At 43.3% G+C, this 7,600-nt stretch overlaps 1 long non-coding RNA gene across 1 annotated transcript in view; it reads left to right on the forward strand.

Moving 5' to 3' along the window:
- Positions 1-6,571, forward strand: part of LOC109955229 (uncharacterized) — an 11,121-nt gene extending 4,550 nt beyond the window's left edge. The window contains exons 2-3 of the long non-coding RNA XR_002274234.1: positions 1,776-1,884; positions 6,374-6,571. This is a non-coding gene — a long non-coding RNA (uncharacterized LOC109955229). The remainder of the gene's footprint in view (positions 1-1,775; positions 1,885-6,373) is intronic.
- Positions 6,572-7,600: the final 1,029 nt, after the last annotated feature.

Consider the following 7,600-nt stretch of genomic DNA (forward strand, 5'->3'; position numbering starts at 1 on the left):
AGATACATTATAATGTCACAGAGCTGCAATGTACCATCTGGTCCTTCAAGACTACTACGCCATGGAAATGTTGAGGTGGCTTATGGGAAATTCCTATTGATGTTTTTGAAAGTGTAGCAGACCTGATTCAACCAAACATCTTGGATGGAAAGTGCCTACTACATAACCTCAGTGACATGCCCACCTCATGCATATACAGATGGGGCTCACTAAAAATAGCACAAAGGAAAGTCTTGTATACCCATGGTAAACTATGTACAGTAAGAGGTCAATCTAGTCTGCAGGCATGGGCTCTTTGTCTGACACAAGAGGAATTACCTATTGTATACACTTGTTTGTCTTTAACTTTCATTTTCATTGAAGACCTGGTTGCACAAATGGTGCAGTGAAATTCAGCCACCGATCTTTGCTTGGTGAAGTAGAGACCCTTCACAGGGCTAGTTGGTGAACTACTGTAGCTGATGCTGCATCCACGCATCTATTTACCCCATTCATTGCCTTTAAATGTTCCCACAGTACTCTTGGTTGAAATCCTTTCCATTTCACTCATTCTTCATCTCTCAATTGCTTTCTCACCAATTCCGCTGTTATTCCTGCTTCTCTCTCCTCTGATATATTTAAACCATCCCCCTGGGGAGAACAGAAGCCCGCCTCAATCTGGAACCAATTGTTTTGTTTGGTTCATGAGTCCAGAACCAAACCCTGACAAAAGAACTCTTGTAAGGACCACTTTGTTATTTGTTTTTGCCTGAGTTCCAGATTGTGGTTGTTACCAAAGTATTTATTGTGCCATTGTGCTGCAGTGGATGCAGAGAGGGCCCCGAAGTCTTGCAGCACATCAAAGCTGTCACAAATATGGGCCAAATGACAAGAAATGCTGCTGGCACAAATGAAGTAAGCCCAAACTATTGCTGATAAGAAGCCAATTTTAAAGCCCCTCTCAGTGTTATAGTGACTGTGCTCTGCAAGTTTAGGCTACTGGTTAATTTTCTCACTCCTATCACTTCGTTCACTTTTCAGAGCGACTGAGTTTAGTTCAGTTCACATGTTCATGGGGTGAGCAAATTGGAAAGACGCTTGGCATTGCAGAACAATGATAAGCAACTGATTAATAAGCAGAATTGTTCCTCTGTCAAATTAAATGAATAACAATAAACTCTGGCCTTGCTCTACTTCAGCCACCATCAGAGGAGCCTCATGCAGCAGCACATGTGAGATCAGGGAATTACAGAGGAGAGCAGACTGCAGGATGTCTGTCCCCTTGAGGTCATCTTGGACAGGACCTCTAGCTGTCTTCATACTGTTATAGACAAGTGTGTGTGGGTGTGTGCATCTGTTATAGGCTGAGCCACTCAGCTGGGAGCCTATCAGCATATGCCAACAAGCTGAGTAACGCTGCCGAGACTTAGCTCAGTGAGTGAGGCACCCTGACCCCAATAGGTCACCTGATGACCTTTACTTCAGATGTGGAGCTGCAGACACGGGGTCCAAAATTGCCAACTGCCAAGTGCCAAATGCCAGCTCAATCAATAAAAGTCAGCCTCCACAGAGGAAAAATGTTTGGTACAGTAACATTTAAATGCCTTTACTTGTGTCCCAGCTGCGCAGAGTTTGCTCTCCTTGACTTTCAACAAGTCAAAACAAAGCAAGAAATGGCAATTCATATAAAACTGTATACATTCCACTTAGTCCACACATTCCACTTTCAGGCTGCCACCATGGTGTGTTTAGGTGACATCTTACCTCCTTGACCTCTTGTGTGTCTTTCTGTGCAGTCACATGCAGAGACAGGAGACAGGACAGGGCTCTGATCTTCGACTGCTCTTAAACCCATTAAGGCCACCTGGGTGTGTAGCCATGCATGGCTAGGAAGATGACCAGGAGGTATGTGTGAGCATGTGCTTGCTTGTGTGTGTATGGGCCGTGAGATGGCCAGGAGGAGCAGGCTGTTCAGTAAGATTAGCAGGATCTCACATGTTGCATAACAGATTCCCCCTCTTGTGAAAAACCGGCCTGCATGCTGCCGCCCGCTAAGCAGCATGGCCTTTTACTAACGCCCTCTATACTCACACATGGTCATCTAAGCATGAACACACCCAACACTTTGTAAATTCATTGGTAGGTGTCTTCTTCACCAAGATGCTTCTTATGCTTTGCACCATTTGGATGGCTGTTAGTTTCTCTATTTATATAAGTGATGCGTGTGAGAAAAGGTAGCCAGACTGACCTCTTTACTCAAGCACGTTGAGTCAAAGCCTTAACAAATGTCATTATCCAGACCAGCCTGGAGGTGATTAGGTAGTATATTGCTCATGGCTCTGTGTTTAGCATGGGCCTGCTGCATCCATCCAGGCCAACTGCTGTGAGTGTGTTTGTGCATATGGGCCTGGACTCGCTGGATGCTGTGATCCAATGGGTCCTATAACACCAAATCAAACACAGAGGGGAGACACAGCCGGCCTACTTCTCTGTCATTGTGTGTGTGTGTGTGTGTGTGTGAGTGTGTGAGCAGGGGGTGGGGGGTAAAGTAATAAACAAGGTCTCCATGGTGACAACAGATGCAGCTGCAGCAGAAAATGAAGTTGGATGTCAGCACTAAGGGCCCGATGTGTGCACATGTGTGTGTGTGTGTGTGTGTGAGAGAGAGAGAGAGGAAAAAACATCAACAGTAGAGACCCAGTGAGAGTCGTAAACACCAGCAAGCCATGACTTCCACAAATAGACCTCTTAGAAAAAAAGAAGAGGCTGGAGAAGGGGTAAAAAAATTCACATACAACACTAAAAGAAAGATGTGTAGCACAAGAATTGGCAGAAAACAGTGAGTTTACAATTGTAGTTTAACTGAAAGAAAATGCACAAACAAGCAATCAGTAAGTAAAAATGAAAGATTTCAACACATTTCTTGCACTGGAAATCCTGAGCTCTGGCATCCACACTAGAAATATCACGTTCCTCATAGAAGCACGTTGTCCTCCCTCCCCTACTGCGAAGGCACCACCAATCTATTCATCAGTCTTCATCATCTTTCATCATTATATGGTAATCCTCCCAGCTCACTGTGGGTCTGTCTTGACAGCCCCCTGCAGTGTCTCTTTCTAGTCCTGTTGTGTGGTGACTGTGCCATCTTGATTCACACATCCTGTCAGTGCATCATAATCCCTCCTTTATGGAGACAGAATAGCACACTGCTGTCTCTCTTCAACGCTTTACTTCAACACCAGATCTGTGTGCAACGGCCTCACGATGCGTTCTCATTGTCACAGCACCTCTGCTGGTAGTCCACATCTCGCCCCAGCATGACCCCCCCCCCTCTGCCCAGGCTATTTTCCAATATTATTTATACAGGAGCCCTCTTTAGTCATCTCTAAGCTGGCTTTTTCAAGGCTTTTCACTGAAAGGCTAAAAACATACAAATCCCTCCAAAAACCTTCTGAAAAAACATATGGAGCACTATACCTTAATCAGAGCAGTCACTCGGTGTGTATGTGTGTCTGCTCACTAATATTAGAATAATCCCTGGTGATTATGGGAGTGGTTATTAGGATGAATATGGCAGCAGGGCTGGGTCGAGCTGAGCTGAGCTGAGCTGAGCCCAGGCTGTAGTGAGAAACAGATGTCTGTTGACCCACATCTGCCGAGCATGCTGGGCCGCTGGAGTGTCAGGTCGTGGCTCTGACCACCTCAGGGACACTATACATCTGGGCCTCGAATGATCATTGGCTTTTTCTCTTGGTTCACACTGCCCCTCTCTGCCATGCCCACAGACACGCCGATGCCCAGACACATGCATACAGACCTAAAAATAATAATATTTCAGTAGAAAAGCTGGCTGGGCTGGTGTGTGGATCTGGAACATTTAGTATTTGTTGAAGTCTTGTGTTGTGAACCAATATACAGTGGTGTGAAAAAGTGTTTGCCCCCTTACTGATTTCTTATCTTTTTGCATGTTTGTCACACTGTAATGTTTCAGATCGTCAAACAAATTTATATATTAGTCAAAGATAACACAAGTAAACACATCATGCAGTTTTTAAATGAAGGTTTTTATTATTAAGGGAAAACAAAATCCAAAACTATATAGCCCTGTGTGAACAAGTGTTGGCCCCCCTGTCATAATAACTGGTTGGGCCACCCTTAGCAGCAACAACTGCAATCAAGCGTTTTCGATAACTTGCCATGAGTCTTTTACAGCGCTGTGGAGGAATTTTGGCCCACTCATCTTGGCAGAATTGTTGTAAGTCAGCCACATTGGAGGGTTTTCGGGCATGAACCGCCTTTTTAAGGTCATGCCACAGCATCTCAATTGGATTCAGGTCAGGACTTTGACTAGGCCACTCCAAAGTCTTCATTTTGTTTTTCTTCAGCCATTCAGAAGTGGACTTGCTGGTGTGCTTTGGATCATTGTCCTGCTGCAGAACCCAAGTTCGCTTCAGCTTGAGATCACAAACGGATGGCCGGACATTCTCCTCCAGGATATTTTGGTACACAGCAGAATTCAGGGTTCCATTTATCACAGCATATCCCAAAAGTCTTGGGGATCATCAAGATGTTTTCTGGCAAAACTGAGACGAGCCTTTATGTTCTTTTTGCTCAGCAGTGGTTTTCGTCTTGGAACTCTGCCATGCAAACCATTTTTGCCCAGTCTCTTTCTTATGGTGGAGTCATGAACACTCAGCTTAACTGAGGCAAGTGAGGCCTGCAGTTCTTTGGATGTTGTTGTGGGGTCTTTTGTGACCTCTTGGATGAGTTGTCGCTGCGCTCTTGGGGTAATTTTGGTCGGCTGGCCACTCCTGGGAAGGTTCTCCACTGTTCCATGTTTTCGCCATTTGTGGATAATGGCTCTCACTGTGGTTCGCTGCAGTCCCCAAGCTTTAGAAATGGCTTTATAACCTTTTCCGGACTGATAGAGCTCCATTATTCTCTTTCTCATTTGTTTTTGAATTTCTTTGGATCTCGGCATGATGTCTAGCTTTTGAGGATCTTTTGGTCTACTTCACTTTGTCAGGCAGGTCCTATTTAAGTGATTTCTTGATTGCGAACAGGTGTGGCAAGAGAAATTGAACTCAGGTGCGATAAACCAGTGTTTTGACAGGGGGGCAAACACTTGTTCACACAGGGCTCTATAGTTTTGGATTTTGTTTTCCCTTAATAATAAAAACCTTCATTTAAAAACTGCATGATGTGTTTACTTGTGTTATCTTTGACTAATATATAAATTTGTTTGACGATCTGAAACATTACAGTGTGACAAACATGCAAAAAGATAAGAAATCAGTAAGGGGGCAAACACTTTTTCACACCACTGTAGCTATTATACATTTTGCTGTGAGACTGGGTTGCCATTGACTACTCCGGCACTGTGGTTGAAAGGGAAATTCAATGAAGATCTGGCAAATAGCTGTTAAATATCTAGTTCTATACAGTAATTATGTGTATATACAATATGTACATCTTTGGCAACTCTGACCCCGTCTTTCCTTGCAAGCTGCTGCACACCAGCTGCTGTTTCTTTACTGGTCACCTCAGCCCATGAGAAGAATATACTACATGATTACTGGTGCTTACTGCACTTCAATGAGAGAAATGCTCTATCTCACTAGCTTAAATCTAGAATTATGAATAATTTAAAACCAGTACTGCACCTTTACATGAAGTATCAGTTCAATCTGTACACAGAAATGTTGTGCAGTGACCGTGGTGTCAAGTTGTTATGGTTTTCTGATCCTTTTCATACATTTACATTTTCTGGGAAATGGAATAGAACATTTTCTGGGAAATGCCCACAGACATTCTATCTCTCTTTTCATTTTCTTTTGTAAAAAAAACATTTTATGACAATTTAAAAGTGCCCATATAAATAAAGTTTATTTTGTGCAATTAGTATTTTCCAATTGTACGCTACTCCCGTTTCTGAATTTCTTCTCTTCTCCCCTTTTATTCCTTTTGTGCTAAGTTGTTTTGAAGGGGTTTCCTTCTGGGCCTCACGGTTCTAAACCTTAGACCTACTGTATAAAGCCCACTGAGACATTATTTGTCACACAAGAGAACATCTTTTAAGACATATATTTAAACTGGGTTTGCTTCTCTGCAGTACAGAGCATAGATTCCTGCTAAGGAACTTCTGCTGCAGCTAACACTAGCAAGAGAAAGAGAGAAACACAGATGTCCTCGTAGCCAAACCAAACATTGTGGCTTTAAGTTATAGTTGCATTTACTTGAAATGATGTGGTAGACCAACACTGAGAATCAGCAAGCACTAATTGAAAACAGCTTGTTGGAGTTCCAGTGAATATAGGGATAGAGTTTTTCTATTTTTTTTTCTATTGTGTTCTAATGAACCGGTTTCCTGTCCATTCCTCCATGTTCCCATGAGGCCTGAGGGGCCACAGTCCTAGATAACTGGAAGATGACTCCTGTGGACCTTCTCGCCATCAAACCAAGTTCACACACCATCACAGTGCCTAGTAAGAAGATCGACATCAAATACGTCATTACCCAGGAGAGATGGCTCGATGGTGAAGCCCAAATTGAAGATAGCTACAGTTTTCATCGCCTGTTGCAGAACGAGGCAAACTTTATGAGGTTACAGAATCACCTGTTGGGTTTAGTGACTTCAGTGTACAGAGTTTAATGATGCCATCAGTTCATTTTTTAAATAAATAAATAATTGGTTTTCAAGCAGCTTACTTTCTTTCTACCTACATCTCTACCCCCTCGTCTTCCTGTCTTTCCCTGATATTTTCTCATTTTTCTCTTCTGCCTTCTACATCTTTCTCCCTGTCTTCAGGAGGATTAAGGCCCATCCTTGTCACTCCATAGGGCAGAGCGATTTGACTGACAGCTGGGTTCAGCATCTTGACACAGGTCCGTGCCCCCGTCATCATCGCTGATCATCCTATGCCAGCCCTCAGAGTGACAGGCGCCTGCAGAACCATTTACTCCGGGTGAAACTGAAAACCGCTTCCATCACTGGCTTTCACTGGCACCGCAGACACCCCCCCCCCCTCCACATTGCACCTCCTCTGCATGACTTAATTCCTTGAACTTTAACAGCCCCTATCCCTTTCTTTCTTCATCAACAGTTTGTCCTCCTTATCCACTGATTGCTTTTGAATATTTTTAATTTATGTATTTGTTGCCCCCTCCTTCATGTTCCTCTTCTTGACCTCCTGTAATCCTCTTTTCCTCCCTCTGATATCAGCTATCTACTATCTCTTACAGGCTACTATTAATCTAAAGAAATCTGCCAGATCATAATTTGGGTAATTACTGTGTTTGTTTTAACTTAACACTGATGACTCCACTTGAGCTACTATCTTTGAGCAGGCCTTAACAGATGGAGTGCTTAGTACTCTTTTGGGAAGGCTGACAGGAGTTGGATGGAGCTGTATGATTTTTGAGCTTAATGCCTGTCAGCTTCATTTACCTTGCAAACCTGCTGAGCAGGAGTTCTTAATAAAATATTTCCACAAAAAAGGTAAAGCCTTTTAAAGTGACAGTAATATCTCAGAAATAAAAAAAAAGAAATAGCTATTAGCATTCACCAGATGGCCAGTTTGTGGTCCCATTATTTTCAATGCAAGCCCACACACCGATGGCG

The sequence above is a fragment of the Monopterus albus genome, unplaced genomic scaffold (assembly GCF_001952655.1).
Source record: "Monopterus albus unplaced genomic scaffold, M_albus_1.0 scaffold13.1, whole genome shotgun sequence".
In the NCBI taxonomy this organism is placed as follows: domain Eukaryota; kingdom Metazoa; phylum Chordata; class Actinopteri; order Synbranchiformes; family Synbranchidae; genus Monopterus; species Monopterus albus.